The 21,397-nt window shown below is 39.9% G+C and overlaps 1 protein-coding gene across 5 annotated transcripts in view; it reads left to right on the top strand.

Annotated features, from left to right (window-relative positions):
- CYRIB (CYFIP related Rac1 interactor B) overlaps nucleotides 1-21,397 on the top strand; it is a 98,067-nt gene that overhangs the window by 56,127 nt on the left and 20,543 nt on the right. For 3 of the 5 annotated variants that reach the window (XM_027727406.2, XM_039382188.1, XM_027727405.2), the window contains exon 3: nucleotides 10,808-10,844. The exons of the other annotated variants lie outside the window; for them this stretch is intronic. The gene's annotated coding sequence lies outside the window, so the exon portion shown is untranslated. The remainder of the gene's footprint in view (nucleotides 1-10,807; nucleotides 10,845-21,397) is intronic. 5 annotated transcript variants of the gene reach the window in all.

The following is a 21,397-nucleotide window of genomic DNA, read 5'->3' as shown; positions in this document are numbered from 1 at the left end:
ATGCTGAAAAGAGAATGTGACACACAGATGCTGCATCCCTTGGGGCAGAGTGTGTCTGGTCCTTGAAGTGGTGCAGACTATCCCAAGTGCGTGTGAGACATGCATGCCCATCTTATCTGGGTGATATTTCTTCTGGTTAGGATGTTTCAACTGTCCATAATCACAGACAGTGAAGAACATATAAAATTTTAGTGTTTGCCCTATTTTTCATGTATTAGCTGTTCTTTTTCATTATGCTAACTTACTTGTATGGGATTATTTTCCAGAGTATCGGTCATTCAGAAAAGATCTTGATAATTGTCTCCTGCTTTGACGTATAATCTCTGATAATTATTCGCTCTCATTTTATAGCGTTATCTCTTGTATGCAGCTTGAACTTGTCTGCATCCTTGAAGATTTAAAAATCTTTCCACACAACTTAGAATTGTTCCCCTGTAATGATGATAGGGAGATGTTTTGAGCAAACTGATTAACATGTTGTGGAGTCTTTGTTCAAGGACTAATATTGCACTCTTGGTGGATTAACAGGTTTTGCATTTATGCTAATTTTAGTAAATATGAAAACACCTTCAGTATTATGTTTGCAAAGTGGAAGCAAATGCATACTTGTCACTTTATTAATTTTGAGAACTCTTTGTTGTGGCTTGTGTAGCTCTCATAAAAGTAGCATTTGTCTGGCTGACACATCTTTAAATGTTTTGTTTCGTCTTGGGAAGAATCTTTAAAATCTCTTCAGTAACAATGTGAGTCTTTTAGTGCAAAGCCCTTCATATGTGTTAAATTTAAAAAGAGCAGAAAAGCTTGTTGTACCCTTAACTGTGTGCCTGAAAAAGGTTAGAAGTGAAGGATCTCATTCAGAATAGATGCTGTATTGAGTGAGGCCTTATTGCATGTGTTTACAGTCTTCTGTATGGCTTTGACTGTTGGGGAAGTTTATGTAAAGTCAAATGTGCTGCAAAAAATATAAAGCAAGGTTCTGTTTTGTTTTGCTCAGTGCTAAATGTTAAACAAGGAAATAGGTGTTATAAATGTGCAGCTTTTAATGGGTGCTTTCAGAAGGACTTTTTTTCTTCTGGGAAACATATGGAACCAACATAGAAAGTGGCGAAGTTACAAATGCTTCAACTTGAAAAGCTTTCAGTGCAGAGTCTACCAGATAGCAACAGCAGAGTAATATGGGAACATGGGGGTAAAAGAATGTTATAGGTTAGAAATCCGAGGGGAGGAATTTTTCTTCCCCCTTCCCCCACTGTAGGAAAGATGGAGTTTGAATGGAAAGGGGGGGCGATTAGCTTTACGGAAGAACCTAACTGGCCGAACCGCATTCGTAACGGATGGCCCATCTGAGGCTGGGGGGAGAGGGGAGGAGTTTTGGGGGGGGGTTGCTCGCTCTCCTCAGAAGGAAGAAGTCACTTTGCTGGGTTCTCTCTCTGGGATGGACCCGGCCCCGGGCGCGGAAAGGAGCGAGAGAGTGGGAGCTTCACCTGTGCGGACAGTGCCATCGTGGGAGATGAGAGGGGAGCCCCGGAACACACAGAAGAGAAGGACAACTCTAAACCCGGGCAGATGGAGCTCGTCAGCCCTGTAAGGCCATCCATCTAAGAGAAGGTCACTCTAAACAAACCTACGTCCTGAGGACCTCACTACCACCGTTCAAGCTCGCTCGGCCCCGGCAGATGAACCTTAGGATTAAAGGGTGGGCTCAGTTCAGCGCACACTGTGTCTCACCTAAAAAATCCACTGCGCAGGCTTGAAGGCCTTACCCACATTTGCAAAGCCCTGTATCACCAGCGCGCTTGTAGCAAACGTGGGTAGAGACCTTTCCCAAATCTTCGTTCGCAAAGACTGGCCATGATGATGATGATGATCTCTGGGACAGAGACAGGGTAGCCGTCTTTGTCTCCAGCTCAGACCTGCTGTGTTTTCATCGGAGAGTTTTTGTGCTCACTGGGAGAAAAAGGAGGAGCCTTGAGACACCGTCATCTGAGGACAACAGTGAGTTCTGTGGGGGTGGACTGCTTTCCTTTCCCCCTTCTTCCATTGGGGGAAGGGTCCCCATTTTCTTTTTGGCTTCTCCCGTGACCCGAGACCACCCCCTAGACCCCCCTCCCTGTGTGGTGACCGCTGGAGCCCGACAGCGCCCCTGCAGGTCACCACAGAGAACTGCAGGCTCTGCACCTCCAGCGACCCAACAGCGCCCCCGCCAACTGTGATTAGAACTGCGCTGAAGGACAGAGAAGTATCCAGACTTTTTCTTTTGTTTGAAGGGGGCGTTTTGGGTACAGGACTATTGTCTAGTTTTTTTGTGTGTTCCGTTACTGTTCTTGCCAACATAACAACCCTTTTAATAAAGGGTTGTTATTTCTTCTGTTTTTTCCACACTTCCTCGATTAAAGCCCCTTAATTTTGAATTTAGAATTGCTGAGAGAGAGTTTGGTTTGTCGCATAACTCATCCTCTTTAGCAAACATTCCAGTCTCTTCAAACTGAGACAAATAGTAATCCACAACAATGAGGTTATAGACTGTATATACATGAAGAAAAATTGATGTCTTTCTGACAACTGAAACCACTTTTACTTCCCATTTGTGCCAGTACTTAAAAACAATCTCCTTTGGTGGTGTTGCTCTAAATATATTGTTGTTGGCTTGCCTGTAAATTGAGCAGAGCCTCTTGAATTGATTTGTCACCCATGTGAAAGTGGGTTTGTGGAAATGGTTCTTAGTACATGGAGTTCAAGTACTTCTTGCGTCTTTGACACTCAAAACATTGTGGTAGAAATTCTGATCATGTTACTGATATTCTACCAGCATGCATTTATTTTGTATTAGTGCCAGTATCTAAGGTAAGGAAGAGGTTCTTTTAGGCTGAACTGAGGTGTCTTCTACTTATTTACTTGATTTTATCTTGGAGCTTGTTTTATATGGCTCACTGCAATAGCACAGGAATAGATTGAGGGGCTAAAAGCTTTTATGCAATTCTGTGTTTTTTTAAAGTCTAATAGTGTGTATTATCAGTGTAAATAATCTGCCTGTGCTGAGGCAACTTAATGTGGTATCTTTTCTCCCACGGTAGATGTACAATTACTTAAAACCTTGAATAAAGATTGTATTAATCTACAAACAATCAATGACAGGGTTTTTTTACTATAACCAGGCAGATTTCAGCGTAGACCTCTTCCAAAATATCCTTTTTTTTACATGTAGTAGTCCTACTGCAACAGTTAGCGGAGTAAGTTTAAAAAGAAGTGAGCTCTGAATTTGGTTTAAAGTCTCATTTAGTAAACTGTATTCTCCTTGAGACTTGAGCCATGTGGATTTGTTTATGAAGGTAAAGCTGCTATTTTTCTCTACCTGTAAATAGTAGCTCAGGACAACGTGAACTGTTTAATTCTGTTTGTCTGATGAGTCTTCAAATCAAAGGCATTAATTTAAGGATTGTTTTGACTTTTTGAAAAGTCACTTTTAAACAGACCGGCAAAATATGTAAACTTTTCTCATCAGAAAGACATTTGACCTGAAAAGCTTGTTGAGACAGGTGACTGGACTTTCGTATTAAGTGTTATGTGGTCTGTGCTATTACGTTAATGTCAGATATTACTTATTTCACTTCCTGACTTAGAGAAAGACTCTTAAATGATAGTTAAATGATAATTCTAGGTTTTGTGGAGGAAAGGTTGTTGGTTTAACTCTGTAGGGACTTGAACTGTAAACATGCAGTCCTTCAGATCTGCTTAGTATTCAGCTTATTGCTTGACCACATAACTGCAGCTTTATTATTTAGAATCATAGAATATCTCAAGTTGGAAGGACCCACAGGGATCATCAAGTCCAGCTCCCTGCTCCTGGCAGCACTGCCACTAAACTGTATAGCTAATAACACTGTCCAGATGTTCCTTGAACTTTGACAGGCTTGGTGCCATGACCATTTCCCTGGGGAGCCCGTTCCAGTGACCAACCACCACTTCAGTGAAGAAACTTTTCCTAGTGTCCCATTGGAAGTTCCTCTGATGCAGTTTGCCTCCCTCTAGCTGGGCAAGCTGGAGGTGCTTCCAAGGTGCTATGTGACAGTTCCTCTGTGTTTAGAAAGTGGTGTTTCCTGGCTTGTGGATGAGTTACACCTCGGAGAAGCTGCCTCTGCTGAGCCTTGCTTAGTGGGGCAGCACTAGGGACCCTGGGGGAAGGACTTAAAGTGAACTGCTTGGGTATCTCTTAGAACCTGCTCAACCCTGAGTCTGAGAGGAGCATGTGGCAAAACTTAGTGCTGCTGGTTTCCACAGGAAGGGCTTTTTGGGCTTTTAAAAATCTGATTTGTGTTCCTTGAAATCTGGAATATACAAATCCATTGTCTCTGAACAGCAGAGATGCTGCCTGGGATACTTCCATAGCTATAGCATAATCAGCTTAGGTCTAAGTTCATCTTAGAGTTTCATCTTACCTATCAGAGTGGAAACTAGGGGTTCAACTCTCAATTTTTCATACTGTTGAGGAACAGCTGATGGTTAGAACTTGCTAAAACCAGGGAAAAGATTTTTAGCTGGTACATTACTGTTACTCTTCTTCGTTTGGTTTCCTTTCATGATAAAAGTTTGTAGCTGTTCATATGACCTAGTATAGTCCTGAGAAGAGTGATTTACCCTGAGTGTAGAAAATCTAGATTATAAGAAATAAGGACTCCTCTGTTCAAGTACTGGTGAATAGGACTGTGGGTCTTGGGGTTGCTCAGAGCTGCTAATACACCACTAATAATGTTGAATGGGAAAGCTCTGCTGACCTTTCCTTGTCTTACTGTATTTGTTGCACAAGTGGATGATTATTGCTGCAAACTTCCTGGGACAGGGCATAGTTTCGTTTCTGTTATGCTGATACTGAGTCAGAACTCTGTGTTAAACTGCCATATTCCTAATAAATTATATCATTTTTATAGCTTAAATAAGGAAGCTGATGAATCACTTAGTTGGTATTCAGGAACACTTCCCATCTGGGTGTTAACAGCATCATAACAAAAAGAGTTATGGACTGTGGAAAATGCCAGGTAGTCATGGGAAACTTAAACATGCAATGGGGAGCAAATGGCGATATCATTTAAAGATGTGAAGATATCCCATATCTCTTCCTCGTTTAGGAATACTACAGTACTTTTTTTGAGAATTGAAAGCCTGAATTCTAGAGAGTTCTTAAAAATTCTGCTTGTGTTATATACCCGGTACTAAATTCAGGATTTGGATTTATGAAGGTTCAAAAGAAATATGGGAGATAATATGCTACCAAAAATAGCAAGTTCAGTTGTTTGAATAATGGACTATTAGACACAGGATTTGCTTTAATAATTCTTGCAGCCTTTTTTAGTATTTTTGTACTTGCAGTAAAAGCAGAAGTTGTGTAGCTTGGACTAAAATACCACCGTTCTACCCTCTACTCCATTATCAAAAAAAGCAACCATCGCAAACAAAAAAACCCCAACTCTTAATTAAACAGTCTGAGGAGTCTCATCTCTAACTAAAATTCCTTATTTGTCTTCTGATTACCCATTTAATATTTAATATAACATTTAATATTCTCAACTTGCTTTGAGAAGTGAAAAAGTTTATTTGGACATATTTAAATTAACTTTTTGATTTGGTTAAAAAATCTCTTGTACTTGGTGTTCAACTTGCAACTCCTTTTCTTGTTATGCAGGGCTTTGAGATGCAAAGATGAGGATTATGATAGTTTATTTTACTATTTTCACTAAGCGAAAGTAATGGTTTGTTATGGAAAACATATCTGTGAGTGGATGAAATATAAATTTTCATGCTGAATACTAATCTTGTGTATGTGTGGATATCCTCTTATGCCATAGGAACTTCTCAAGTATCTTTTTTAGTTTTCCCTTTTTGTTTTTTAATTGGTAAAAGGGGTATATGTATATAACCTTGTCCCCTTCTTGTTAGCCTATAATCCAGTGTCTAAACTTATTTGAAATACTTTTTTCAGAGCAAACCTGACTGTTCTTTGCCATGTTCCTCTTGTAGCCAGATCTCCAGATGAAACTTTAGAGACACTGGAACAGTGCTGTGTACAATATGATTTATATTGGCATAAATGGATCTTTATCTGTGCATAAAGGACAGACAGCATAATGTGTGCTTTTGGCAGGTGTCTAGCACAGGTTAAGAACTACAAGAAAGCTTTCAAGGAATCATTTAGGTTGGAGCAGATCTGGAAGATCTTCAAGTCCAGGCATTAACCCAGCACTGCCAAGTCCACAGTAATATAAGCCAATACATTAACTGCAAAAGGGATTGAAAAAAAATCTTGTAATTAAGATCACATAAAACAAAGCTGCTATGCAATGCTAGCAGTTTAGAGAGAATGTATGTTTTAAAATGAATTATGAAAAATGAAACAAGCATGAAAATTATGATGGAACAGTAGGTGCTTTGATACATTCACAGACCATTTCTATCATTAAATTTTAAATTTAAAACATGAGTTTGAGTATAGCAATTAATGAGGTACTGTGACAGCACTGAGAAATTAGATAGGATAGGGAAAGACATTATAACTCATGAAGTTTGAATATACAACTTAGCTTCAGAAGGACAAATGAAAATGGCTGGATTTGAGCTGAGGCTTTATAACCAGAAGCCAAAAGAAGTGGTTTTATAGCAGCCAACCAGTACTTTTGCTCTTTATAAAGAACTGAGGTCACTTTGCAGTAGTGATAGACTACCTTTGCTTATCTTAATCTAATCTATGATTGCCATACAGATATAGAAAAATCTTTGTTTAGAATCACTAATGTTAACATCGGAGTTTGCATCCATTTAGCATTGAACCGTGGGCTCATCTGCAGATGCCCTGAAACTTCCTTTGAAACATGATCTTTACTATGATTTATTGCTTTTATAGCTTAGCCATCTGTTATTGTTACTGAAGTAAAAATCAAGTCTTATTACTAAATATTTCTTAGCTTTCTCTTTTTATTACCAACAAGATATAGGATGTGTTTGACTTGCAGTTCTGTTTTGGACTGGGCTTGGGTTTTATGTTTTAATTTGTGCTTCTAAGAGTATTAGGGTTTTTTTGAGTGGTTTCCTCACACTGAATTCGAGTCTGTAACTGAAGCAAGAGAGCAGGAGCATCTAAAAATTGCCAGACCAGGTAGTCTTTGAGCTGGGTCCTGTTCTGTTCAGCAGTATCCACGGACTGAGGACATCTGTTCCATCATCCATCTCTGGTTCACATGGATTTCAAGTTGGTAATGCTTACCAAGGGGAATTCTAGTGCAAGCTTGAACTCCAAACAAGCTATTTAAACATTTGCTCTGTGAAAGCAGCAGTGGGTTATATTTTGAAGATTACTTTAGCCTGGGTGCCCAATATTTCGCACAGAGTATGTGAATCCTGTGCAAGCTTTCACTAATAAGTCAGCTTTGGGAAGTAATTATTTCTGAAGTTCCCTGATGAGCTGAGGTACCCATTAAGTACACAGAAAGTTATTTAGATTCTTAGTACAAAGTTGTTTTCAATTATTTCTTACTGCTCAGTGTTTTAATTCTTAATAGACAGAAGAACCTGAGTGTTAGAAAGCCTGAAAAATCACTGTTCATGTAGCAAATCTTGACTGACAATCACTGACAAGTCTATGCTTGAGTGTAGAGGCATCTTAATTAGTTCAGTCAGGGTTGGGAAGAAGATATTGGTTTCATACTGGAAGTTAAAGGTTAGCTGTTCTCATCTGAAATCTGTTTTCGTATGCTGCTGAGTTAAGCAGCATCACTGCTGGTGGATGCCCAAAACACAGGGCTTATTCAGTGGTTAGCCAGTTTTTTTTGGTTTTTTTCTTCCCAAATTTCATTATCCACGATGGTTTCAAGTTTACTTAATGCATCTTTTATATTTGGGTACCATTTAAGTTGTGTCAACTTCGGGCTTTTCTTCTGGCAAACTGAATGATGCTTGGGTTTGTTCTGAAAACTAATAGCTGCAGTTCAGATGATTCACTGGCCCTCTCTGATGGCTATAGACATTTTCCCATTTTTGTTCTCCAACTACTGTGGCAATTCCTTGAATATCTATTGTAATTGGCCTGAGATATTGGCACGTACTATGGCCTGTTTCTGCTGTGGTGAAGTTGGGCTGCAAGTCAAGGGGAGTGCAGGTGTGTGTAAATGAGATCCCTAGGATGGGATGTATTATCTTTCTTCTGTTTGACTCTATCAGGTAGTTTAAAAAAGGAGGAGGGGGGAACTCAAAAAAGAAAATCCTAAACAAAATCCATGAGCTATTAACCCATTGAATAAAGGTAATTTTCCTGCCCAGAGCTACTCTTCTCTGTAATGTAACGTTAAATGCTTGACTGCCTCAGAATTGCAAGCAGTTGAAAAATGCTGGGTCTGTATTACTCAATTTTCACTACCTATTAGTTTATATAGTGTACATGTCTCATCTTGTGCCTGTTGGCAGTACTTCTGTATTAATCTGCAGATCCAAACCTTGAGAATCAGTCAGAAGGAAGCTCAGAGGGAGAACCCAAGTCGTGCACTCTGAATCTGACAATAGACAGTTGTTCATTTAGATATTCCTGTTTCTGAATTAAGGTGCATCCAAAGTGCAAAAATTAATTGTGTGAAGAATCCATCACACCATTAATTTCACATCTGGCCATTTTTAATGCATCTTTACTGGCATTCCCTACTGACTGCTAGAGATCTACAAGTCAATTTCTTATCCATTTATAAAAGTGCTTTATTATATTGCTTAGTGCTAAGCTCTAAATTTAAAATACCATGTGATGTGAAGTCACACTGTGCAAAAAAAAGAAATCAAATACCTATCAGAGTGCCAGTATAAACCAAGCCAATCAAACCAAGCATCAGCTGTGCTTAGTCTGATCTGTTTTGCATGATGCTCATGGGTACTAAAAGATAGGAATCCAGTTAATGGATTCCTGTGCTAACATCTCTCTGCCTGTTATTGATGATAGTCCAACTGACCTATAATTCTCAGCTTTCCTGTCTGCTTCCTTTTTGCCTAATGGTTCTGCTTGGTCTCTTCTCCCCTCGTGCCTTCATTACCACAGGAGTCCTGTAAGACTTTGTTAATAATTAACTTTTACTCATTCGTTGAAGCCTTCAGGACAAGCTACCTGAGCATCAGCACATTGTTCTTGCAGGTGGTAAGTGCCTGTGTCCCTGTCCAGTATTGTGTCCAGAAAGATGGGAAGAGCTAAGCATTGCTTGTCTCTTTTGTAGTAATTTTATCAATTAGAAATGTGTATATATTTATTTAGTAATGAACTAGTAGTGTTAGGACACACTTAGTAAAAGTCCCTAGTTTTGCTGCTGTAGTGGGATTTTTTTTCTCATTTTAATATTTATTTCTATTGTCCGCTCATTCTAATGAATTTAGACTTGTCATTGTTGTTTATAGCTCAGTGAATTAAGTTGGACTTTCACTCAAAATAATCTTAACCAGAGCTCTTGACTACCTCAAAAATATTATTTTCAGGTAGAATTTTTTTAGTGTTCTTAAACACTTTGTCCTATATTATTTTTCTTGCACTCTTTTTCAGGAAATTAGCTTTTTGCTGTAGCGATGGGTCTAACTTTGGTTTCGGTTTCTCTTTTTGCGATGTCAGTCATGCTCAGTCCTTACCTTCAGGGGATCACTGCTTTTCATCCTGTGTTTGCTTTTTTTTTTTTTATTACTTTATCTCAAAGCACAAATTGACCAATTTGATGTCATGAGAAAGGAAAAAAAACAACTATATTTAAAATATGCCTGAGTGGGTGAGTTTTAGGGAATTGCGGCAGCTCTTACAGAGACAGTGCTGTTACCCATCTTTTTGTCCTGAAGTACTGGGTAGTTACTGCTGAGAGAGTGAAGGGAAGCTGTGAGTCAACTGGCAAAGGCAAAAGCAGATGCTACTCAAACTTAAAGAACCTTGCTCAAGGGGAATGCTGCTCTGAGAGGAATGCATGCACTGTAAAGAATGGAGAGTTAAATTTCTGCGGTTCTAACAGTGTCTGACAGTCACCTTTTTGCTTGTGATCACTTCTCTGGGCTGTGAAGAGTTGGTCTCACTACATTCTCCACTCTGCTTCCTACCTGTGGTGCTGTAGGTCTTCAGAGCCTTCCCTTGATAATGCTGCACTATTTTTTCCCGTGGAGCTTTATGAGATACTGTAATACTCCATATCTTCTCCTTTAATCTGTACTATTAACGTCATTATTTCAGCCTTAAGACAGTGGCTAATGAAATGTACAGCACGCTGAGGCTGTCCAAGAACACTAGTTTTCTTTGTTAAGCAAATGGTTTTCAGTGGTCACTTGAAAATGCCTTTTCTGGAGGTCAGCATGCAAGACTTGAATTTTTTTCATGCGCACATTTGTGTGGTTTAATTAGAGTCTTGTGTGATTTTCTTGTTAAAGCAAAGTGAAATGCTTTAAAATACCATTTGCCACTGGTATTTTATTGCAGCTTTGACTCTTTAGTACTTAAAATTATTCTGGAATATGTGTGCTTATGGATCATCTAACGTGGCAGCCCTTTTCCCTGAAAACACATTTGTTGCCAAATAATGGTGTTCCCTATTTGTATGCCTAGAGATAAAACACAGCTCTGCATTCTATTTTTTGTAACATATTTTTCCAAAGTCACAGTGGTGTATAGATCCAGAACTATGATTATGAAGTAGTTCCACAAAAACAGTATGTCAGGAACCAGATGTGTGTTTGCTTTTCCAAGGTTAAATAACATTGCATTTAAGACTCCTGGTGCAAAAGAATAAATTTTCATAATCTCTCTTTTCTTTTAAAACAGACTGGAGGCCAAGAACAGAGTGCAGCACTGGCAGTAGGTAAGAATTGAAACTTAACCTTGGTGAAAACACTCCTGAAAAATAAGCAAAATTGTAATATGTTAAAGGGCAGAAAATGTGACTTTGCATATTAACAATTTTCTCTTCAGGAACTCATTTCCCCTCATTTCCTTCTATAACTTTTGAAATTTTGTGGTGTTCACTAGGAAGTCCTGATCTCTAGCTGAATTCATACCTCTCTGATTAAAGTTGCTAAACCAGGCTGCGAGGGTTTGGTTTTTGCTTGTGCAGCACCTCACCACAGCCTGGTAATGATTTTGAAAACTCTGCACCATAACAGTGTGAAGTCCCATTGTTTCAAGGGAGGTATTTTTGGTGTGCACAGGGTTTGGCCACATTTGTGAACATATCTTGGAAGATTATGCAACTTCTTGAGAGTTATGAATGAATAGAGAATGTTTTGGTGGTTTTTCTTTGTAAGTCTCTTCAGTAAAACTACTGTGTAACTTTACTTCTGAACCAGATGCCTTATGCCAGAAACCAGTACTCTGAACCAGCTTGTAAGACTGAAGAGGTAGCATATGATCATGTGAAGGTTTTAGCTCTTAGTTTTTTAACCTGCTGCTTGTTATTGGAGCTACTGCACAGAGTATCTGTGTTATACTTCACTTTTATCGTGCTTTGCCAGCATAACTATCCGTCTTCTCTCAAATTGGGAAGGTAATGGTACCAAATGTGAGGTAGGATTTTTTTTCTTCTGTTTTTGATTAATCATCAAAAAGCCCTTTGACGAAACTGATTTGTGTGGTGTGTTGACCTGGGCTGGATGCCAGGTGCCCACCAAAGCAGCTCTGTCATTCCTCTCCTCAACTGGGCAGGGGAGAGAAAATAGAACAAAAGGAGAGATCACTCATCAGTTACAGTCATGGGCAAAACAGCCTTGACTTAGGGAAATTTGTTGAATTTATAACCAATCAAATCAGAGCATGTTAATGAGAAGTAAAACAAATCCTAAAATACCGTTTCCCCCACTCCTCCCTCCTTACCAGGCTTAATTTTATTCACAATTTTCTGCCTCCTTCTTTGTGCCTCAGCATAAAGAGATGGGGAATGGGGGTTACAGTCAGTTCATCACATGTTGTTTCTGCCTCTTCTTCCTCCTCAGGGAGAGGAGTCCTTACCCTGCTCCAGTGTGAGGTCCCTCCCATGGGGAACAGTCCTCCACAAACTTATCCAACATGAGTCCTTCCCAAGGCCTGCAGTTCTTCGCAAACTGCTCCAGTACTGGTCCCTTCCATGAGGTGCAGTCCTTCAGGAACAGGCTGCTCCAGTGTGGGCCCCCATGGGGTCATAAGTCCTACCAGCAAACCTTCTCCACCGTGGCCTCCTCTCTCCACAGGGCCACAGACCCTGAGAGGAGCCTGCTCCAGCACAGGCTTCCCATGGGATAACAGCCTCCTCCAGGTATCCACCTACTCTGGTGTGGGGTCCTCCACGGGCTGCAGATGAATCTCTGCTCCCCTGTGGACCTCCATGGGCGGCAGGGGCACAGCTGCCTCACCGTGACCTGCACCATGGGCTGCAGGGGAATCTCTACTCTGCTATCTGGAGCACCTCCTCCCCCTCCTTCCTCACTGACCTTGGTGTCTGTCCTGTATACTTGGTGTCTCTCACGTATTCACACTTCTCTGGGCGCAATTACTTCTGTGCCATAACTTTTTTTTTCCTTCTGGAATACGTTATCCCAGAGGTGCTGCCGCCGTCACTGATGGGCTCGGCCGTGGCCAGCAGTGGGTCTGTCCTGGAGCCAGCCGGCGTTGGCTCCGTCGGACATGGGGGAAGCTTCTGGCAGCTGCTCACAGAAGTTCTCCCTGTCATACCCCCACCACCACAAGCTTGTCACGCAAACTCAATGCAATTTGTCTTCAGTTCTGTTGACAAGAGTAGAAAACATTTCCCAGTGCTGTGTCCAAAATTATTTGAATTCTCCATTCAGAATTAAGAATATATGACACTATAAATATTACTAAAGTACTCGTACTTACTTAAGTGCATAATTTATGTTTTAAAATATTTTGCAGAATTTCTGGTTTTGATGAGATATCACATTTTTGTTATTCTTAGGAGAGTTTATGATATTGCTGTGTCAGACCCACAGTCCTTTTTGCTTTACTGTCTTGACTCACTGGGTTATGGAATGAATCTAGGAACTGGGCAAGCATACAGCAACATTTTCCAAATCTATAATAAACTAATGGAAAAACATCCAGTGCCAGTAGCAGTAGTAGTTTTTTCATTGAGTGGCTTTTACTTACAAAGTCATTTGGGTGTGTTGTTAAAGCTGCAGTTGGAACTAGTGCAGACTTTTAATTTACAGCATCATGTGCATTTGCAAAGGATACATTGTAAAAGTCACTAGACTGAGTCAGACCATGGGCCATCTAGCCAAGTACAGGCTCCGGGATCACCATCTTACTGCCCTCTGCATGTGTTCGCTTGATTTTGCACATCCTTTCACACCCTCCACTTACTCCTCTAGTTGAGCTGCTTCTACTTAGAAAGGTGAGAGTCATCCAGAAAAGCTAGCAAAAGTCAAGGAGCATTGCTGGGAATGGTACTGCCTGCAGGAAGAGGAATGCTGTCCAGAAAATGGCTGCAGCACATGGCAAATAACTTCTATTTTCTTTGAAGAAACTGTGAATCAACAGTATTTCAGGTATTGAAGGGAAAATGTTTATAAATTAAGGTGGTGTGGTGTCCACTTCAACAGAAATTTGGGTGTCAGACTGCTGATGCTTTCAACTTCTCCAGCTGTGCTGGGACAAAGTAGCTGCCAAATGTTTGACAGCGTCATAAAGCATTGGGGAATCACCACTGTGAAAGGTTGGGAGGGACTGGCAGAAGCCCTGCCCAAGCAACATGTTCAGTAGGAAACCATCTGTTGAAATCACCTTACCTAGTAAGGTAACTGAGCTCCAGAAATAACTGGGGAGTACTGAATGCTTTGTTTAAGTTTCAAAGAAGGGGGCAAACCTAACTAGATGTTGCTGTCTGAATAAGGTTAAAACTTGAAAAAAACTTAATATCCAGTAAAACCTGAGTCTTCATATGTGAGCAGATGCCTAGGGAAGAATGGGAACAAGGAGAGCATGTGATTCTTCTAGGATGTCAGTATTTTAAGGTCAAGTATTTTTCAGAGCCAGATGGGATTATTAAAGGTATTCAGTATTCTTTAATTGCTTTCTGTTCTGCATATATATCTGGTTTTCCCCAAGAACTGCTGCAAACTCCTCATGAGATGGGATGAGATGTACTTGGAGAATTCACAGATGGACAGTGCAGGAAATCATAACTCTGCATGATATTCTGTATATTTGTTACTGATCTTAATGGATTGCAGGTTGTGTAATACCACTGAAGAATAGCAAATGTTCCTCCATTTTTCCAACAGGTGGATGAAAATAAATTATATCTTAGGCTTATAGGACACCAGTAGTTTGATTTTAAGATTGAAAGAGATATGTTGGGAGGGATGGAAAATGAGATAAAAAATCTGATATTTATTCAGCTAGAGCAATCTGGACCAATGTAGTCAGGGGTTTTTTGTTTAGGTTGGATTTTTGTAACACTTGCTTTCTAACAGGAAAAACTATCCAGGTTCAGTAAAAGTTGATGCTATGTCTCATGAGGGGATCTGAAGAAGTTACTGAATGTAACAAAGATGGCTGTAGAGCCTTGATCTTGCAGGAAATCTCTTGTGTAACTTCAAATCGGTAAACCATGTAGGGACCAGTTTTATCCTTCTATGCTGCCTGATACCTGTCTGTTTGTTACTGTTTCTGAAAACGGATGGGATGGGAAGGAGCATCATCCTGCTAGTCATGCTCTGTTGTTCCATCGTCATCTTGATGTGCTTCATTAGCCTTCTGTATTCTGCAAACATACTTTGTCTGACTGGTGTCTCGGGAAAAGAAAAGTCCACGAGGTGATCAGAAAGCTATCCTGAAATATGGAAACCCCCCCTTCCAGCTCTGTGGTTTGGAAGGCCATAGGACTTCCCTTCCTCCTTGGTGTTTCAGAGCTGGTGTGTCACTGAACTGAGTTCACAGATGGACAGTCAGTGTCACGCTCATACATACAGGGTTTGTGGTTTAGCACTGTGGCATTCCAGAAAATGTCCCTTGAGATGGAATGTGTCAATGACTATTAATATCCATCAGCTTTATGACTAGATAATTTGTCATTATATCGTTAGTGTAGGATTACAAGCCAGGACACTGAAGGGGTGCAACAATTTCAGAGCCCGTCTAGAAGAAAACATTTTACCTGAGTGTTGTAGAGCAATGCAGATGCTTGTACTCCTTGTCCTGGTGCATTAGATGGCAGCACTGCCAAGGCTGTTGGAGCCTCAGCTCGCTACTGAAATTGTGACAGTCTGGTAGATGAGAATTCAGGTACTCTGAAAGAAAACATTTTTCAAGTCAAACTAGGCTTGAAGAGGAGTGCTGTTTCACATGTGAAACAGCAACTGAAAAGTGGCACATCAGTTGAACTAGACACTGTAGTGAAGTTGGAAATTGAAAAGATATTTACTTTTTTTTTTTTAGCCTTTATTTAAAATGTGAAGATTTGGTGGGTTTGGGGGTTTTTTGTTTGTTTTGGGTTTTTTTGGTTGGGGTTTGTTTTTTCTTCTTTACACTGAGGTGAAAAGCTGGCAGGAGAAGGACTTAGTAAACAAATTATTGTTGGGTTTGGTTTTTTTTTGGAGACAAGAGCTTGAGGGTTGTTAAATTACGGGCTGACATCCTTGATATATGAAACTTTCTTAGTAATGTGGTAGTGTAGCACAGTTTTAATAGGCATGTCATCTTTTGTTGATTAAGCAGCTTTTCTCTGAAAGAATAAAAACCCAATATGTAAATCTACCATAGCTCTTATTAAATGGGGGGGGTTGTATCTTTATATACCTCATAAAAACGTTCTCACCTTACTTTAAAAAAAAGACAGACTTCAGGATCAGCCACTGTTTCCATGATAATGTCACACTGCTAAACGCAGTGTTTGGGCTGGAGGGGACGTTGCTGGTTCTGAGCTGTTGGGCTCTAAGATACGTTGGACTCATCGGTTCCAGCTTCCCTGTCTCTGGAAGATCCAGCGGTAGGGCAGCGGCCTCTGTTGGAGGAATTACGGTGGTGCAGAAGGCTCTGCAGCTTTCAAACTTTGAAGGGAGAAAGCAAAGTGTAAATTGCATTCCAGTGGAAATGTCCCTGATCTGAAAAAGGTGTGTTTTCCTGATGGTTGCAATGGAATGGAATTAAAAAGAGCGTTTTGCAGAATCAAATTAAAGCATGTTGAACTTGTGTCATTTGGAAAGAGGAAAGAATAGTTAATTATTTTTTAGCCCCAGATTCACTCTTTGAAAAACTGTACAGTTACTTGTTGAAGGGTAATTCACAGCAGATTTTTGGAGCATAGTCCCTCCCCTATTCAATACAAGTTCTGTTTTAAAAACAAGCGTAATTCTTCCAGACAAATTGTTTTTATTCCAGACTTGTGTGAGCATGCTTAGTTATTTTATTGTAACTCCTGTCAAATACGTTATTCAGTGTCAGCTGTGCCACTGAAATGTTCCCAAATTAACAAGGCTCTAAGACTCCTTCTTCTAAAGGAACTGTGGGTTCTTCAATGCCTTTCCTTTGATTTCCTCTTAGAGGAAAAATGGACTGAATAAACACTGACCTGACCGTACTTTACAATTCTGGTTTTGAGGAATGTGAGTCTATTCATTGGTCTGTTTTCCCTGGCAGACCTCCATCTTCCTGATATGACAAGTTTTGAATTCAGTTTTGTTCAGAAAGGAGACTTTATTGATGATGTGCGATCTGAAAAAAAAAAAAAAAACCAAACAAAAAACAACACACCACTTCAGTTTCAACTAAAACAGTTTATTATATCAAAGTCAGCTTAACCAAATGAACTGACATTAGAGGCAACTTTAAGCAGCTTTTCAGTAGCCCAAATACTTTACCTTCCTGTACAAAAACATTTTCTATCTGGCTGTATAATTTGTTTTTCCACTCCTCAGATAAAATATTAATGACTGAAGTCCCAAAAATTCAGTGGTACATGTTTTTGGGAGGTTTTTTGGCCTGCATATTTTTATTCTTATTGTGGTCGATTTGCAGTCCCTGGTTTGTGGCCACTGGGTGTCAGCAGTGCAGAGCCATGAGCGGGTCTGGGCATGGTTTTGACTGGGAACTGTGTCCCAAAAGTGTCCATAAAAACCAATGAAATCTTAACACTTGCTTGAACAACTTGTCCATCGGTGAATAAAATTGTGTGTTTTATGCACAGATGGTGACTGCTCTGGCACTTTGTTTATGCGTTTGATTCAGCGTTTGGGTGACGTGACCTGAACTGTTACCTCTAATGTTAGTAATGTTGCTAGAGCTGTGATGAGTCCTGAAAATGAAAACAGATTATCCAATATGTAACTTGTTTCAAGCTAGTAGCCCCAAGCTTCTCCTTCCTAAATCTAAAGGTGATAACTTCCGTGCGTTGGTTACTTTTCCACAACTTGAGTGATAACTGCTATGTTTTTTAATGTTGACTCTAATTATTTATTTTCTAGACAATGTATTTTATTGCTTTAGGATTTTGTATAATGACACATCTTTTTTGCTTTAAACACCATTAATATCAGTAGTAGGAATTAGAATGTGTCAGAGACCATCTCTCTCTGCTTCTCTAGCAATATTCAGAAGAGAAGTGAATGTGCATTAGACTAGAAAAAACGTGTTTGTATCCAGGGAAAATATTACATCTTCCTGAAAAGAGTGATTCCTGCAGTATATTTTACAAGCTTGTTTCCATCTCTACAGCAGTCTCTAGCTTTTAAGGCTGAGGGCAGATGTATTCTTACTGGCTGTGAAGCTTAACTGCTTCATTGGAAGAGAAAGTGCCACTGGATCCCATAGGCTGTCAGCTCTGTGATGCTGTGTGTTGCTAAGGGCTGCCTTGGATTCAGCTGATGTGAGCAGCCATCTATTCACTGCCTCTTTTATTTATTTTTTTTTCTCTCCCTGTTCATGGCCAGATACTGTAGGCAGAAAATGTTCAGTAAGCCATGAAACAATTGCCAGGCTGATAGGATTATCCTAGAAAAATAGTACAGGGAGACGTTCAACAAGGTTTTTGTTTATGTGGTAACACTGTGAGTGTTTTAACTCTGTGGTGTTCCACTATAATGTTAGACTTTTAATGCTATAATTGTTTTTCACTTTTTTTTTACCAAAATATCTCTGAATTGGAGGTTTATGCCGCAGTTACATGACTAAATGAAAATTTAAAACTCAAATTGTGGGAAGAAAATCTTTGTTATTTCATTAGATGTGCTTTCCATATGGCATTATGCTTAACTTCCTCCTCTGGACTCCAGAGCTATGGATACGAGGTTTTCATGGAGTAAAGTTTTCATACTCTGGATGTTAGTACTGAGAATAGAGTACACTTTTCCAAAAGGTGAGCTGATGTTTTCTTGAAGCAGGCTTTCTTCAGTCACAAACAGATTTTTTTAATCTATTTATCTATTTTTTTAAACTTGCTTGGAAGCATACTATTCTTGCAATAGAACAAAACAAAATGAAAAATCTCACTTAGGAACACCTTCATAGCCTTTTTACCTTTGAGAGTAAGTTCTCCAGCTGCTCACCAATCACAAGCAAAATCCTCATTCATGTACACTTTTTCTTTCAGGTGTGAGAGGGGAAATTTCTTTAGTGCTCAGATGAATTTACTTGCATCGTGTATTTCTATTATATTTCCCCTGGGCTTAGCCTGGAGGGGGTGGGGGGAGCTGAAGTGTGTCAGGGATGTTTTCAGCAGGAAGGGCATGCGTGCAAGACTTGTTTTGAAAATATGCCTTTGCTTTCCGCTTGTCTGATCATGACAGTACACGCAACATCATACAACCCCATAAGGCTGTAATGGGCCGAATCATCCTAATCCAATGTGGCATTCCGTATGTCTTCCTCTGCAAGTAGGTCAAGTTTAAACCATGTTCTTGGCTCGTGCTCCGATTTCCCATAACCTGCTCCACGTGGCTCGAGTATTGTGGTGGAGTACAGAGCATGCCAGCAGGGATTCTAAGCAGCCTCCCAGGGACAGACAGTTTTTGGATAGAAACTAGTGGTTTTGTTCTGCTCTGATTTTTGTGATGTTGGATTTGTGGCAAGAGAAAAGTTCAGTGGTCTAATGTGTGCTTTTACTGAGTCTTAGTTTACCTAATGAGTTCCTTCTGCACACTGCTCTATAAAATCTTAAAACCAAAAAGACCTCTGGGATTAAAACTGGTTGGCAGTGTACTGCATATATTCTGAATGAGAAAAGCAAGTAAAATTGGACAGAGGCTGACAATCCTGAAGCTGTGGAAGAACAAATAGGTAGTAACCTAAAGTGTATATAAGGCTGGACGTGTGAATATTTTGATGTTAGTGATTGCAATATGCAGAATTCTTCTTGATGAGGATCACAGCTTCAGCGTGGATTTTTTTCCAAGCTGTGCTGGAAGAGTTGTGGCTCAAAAGGTGTGTTAGCACCCACAGAAGTCATCTCCAGTCAGTGTTCTGAACCAGCTATTTGGCTCCAAGATTAAGCCCAGTTGCAGGACATTAAAGTCAGTAGTAGTGTTTGCTATTGGCTTTGGTCTTCCTACAGGTTTAAGTCTTTCTTGAATCAGAGCTGATTGATGTAGCAACGTGCTCAAGAAGGATGCAGTTAGTACTGGAATATATCCTTGACTAGACCATGGTAGCTCACTGTCAGGGCTACCTAACTGGAACCACATCTGACTTTGTAAACCAGTAATTCTATTTACTTCAGCTGAAGATGTGGACTTCAAAGGACATTGAAGTACTACTGACAGGGCATGCCACTATGGTGGTTAATTACCAAGGTTAATTCATGGAATTACCAAAGTCTTCGTGCTAATGATGCTTTTACAGGACATCAAATAGTAGAAGAGGTTGCTGAAGGTAACTAGTGGCTGGTTTTATAGATTGCTTCTCATGCTACATGCAAATTGTCATCATTTTCAATATTAGAGCCAGTAGTGGTCCTGTAATGTGTTTTGGGCCCAGAAGAAATGCAAATGATGAACCATCATGAACAAAACAAGAATCTCTAGTAAATCTTTATCTTATCTGTCAGGGGCCTGATGTATCTCTGAGCTAGGTTGCTTTACTCTAGATTGATCCAGGTATTCTGCTGACACAGCAGCTTCTCAGAAAGTTCAGATTTCATTTTACTCTCTGTAGTGTTCCACCTGAGTGCAGCAGGTCGGCTTTGCTTGCTGCTCCGCTGTACCTTTGGAAGGAAAATAATGTACAGAAGTGTAGAGCCATCTAACCTTACCCATGGCGTGTTGACCTGATGCTGCTTCCATGGATCTGGGAAGTTCCACAGGTGGCACCATGGTCTTATTTCTAAGAAGCCATTTCAGAGCTCAAGAAGGGAATGTTTAGCCTGGATGGAAGAGTAAATTCTGACTTGTTGGCTCTCTCATTCATTACCTTGAATGCTAAGCTAGAAGTATCCTCCTAAAAAATACTAGAGAAGTATCTTCTTGTTTAATTGAGTTTTCAAGGTCTTTAAAGCTTCTTAAATTTTCTGGAATACAACTTGGAGAATTGGTCATTTTTATAGTTCTTAAAACACAGTAGGTTTACTGGTATTAAAGAATGTTTGAGATCCTTGAGTAACTGTTGCAGTTCACCTTGATTCAAGTTTCAAAAATACTGTTTGTTCAGCTTCTGCTAGATTTCCATGCACTCCATAAAAATTGAATATATAATGAATGTTTTGTGGCTAAGGAAGCAGATACGATTGCACATCTTGTGTGCAAAACTCTGTTATGACTAAAGTTTATCAAGATTTTTTCAGTACACTGAACACATGAGGGAAGAGGTCTGTTAGGAACTTCATTATGAACAAGTGTTCATGCAGGTTTCTGTTCATGTAAATTGAAATACATTCCTATATCCCATCTTGTCATTTTGTTGCTGCTGTAGTTGAATTAATCTGTTGTCATCATCCTCAATTTCTCTCCTCTGCTCAGGGAAGCTCTTCACTGAGCTTTTACCTTGAGGTCAGTTGCATCATCTGCTTGAATATCACATCAACCCTTCCACTGTAGTGCCAAACCTTTTATTGTACTTCTCTGTTTGTTAAAGTTAACACCCAGAAAAGGAACCATATATTCTTCCTGGCAAACCTTTCTGAGGAATTAATTGCAAACTGAGTCCCCAACCCCCTACTCATTTTAGGAGGTGGTATGGGCTCAATGAAACAATCTGCTCTGCAGTGGCTATATGCTCTCCTGTAAACTTAGCTTCAAAATATTTCAACCCTGTAAGTATGCCCCTACTCTGACCTTCAGAGCACATTCATGAGCCTATAAACTCTTAGGAGACTGGTTAATATCAAAACAAAGGCAAAACCTACACAGAGGCTTTTTTTTTTTTTTTTTTTGAGATATGGAAAATATTTTGGTGGAGGAGGGGATGGTACAACTGAAGCACAGCCGTAATTGTATG

The sequence above is a fragment of the Pipra filicauda genome, unplaced genomic scaffold, assembly GCF_003945595.2.
Source record: "Pipra filicauda isolate LSUMZ 115617 unplaced genomic scaffold, ASM394559v2 scaffold25_size4600443_pilon, whole genome shotgun sequence".
In the NCBI taxonomy this organism is placed as follows: Eukaryota; Metazoa; Chordata; class Aves; order Passeriformes; family Pipridae; genus Pipra; species Pipra filicauda.
The sequence above is the reverse complement of the archived record's forward strand: the minus strand, read 5'-3'. Positions and strand labels throughout refer to the sequence as shown.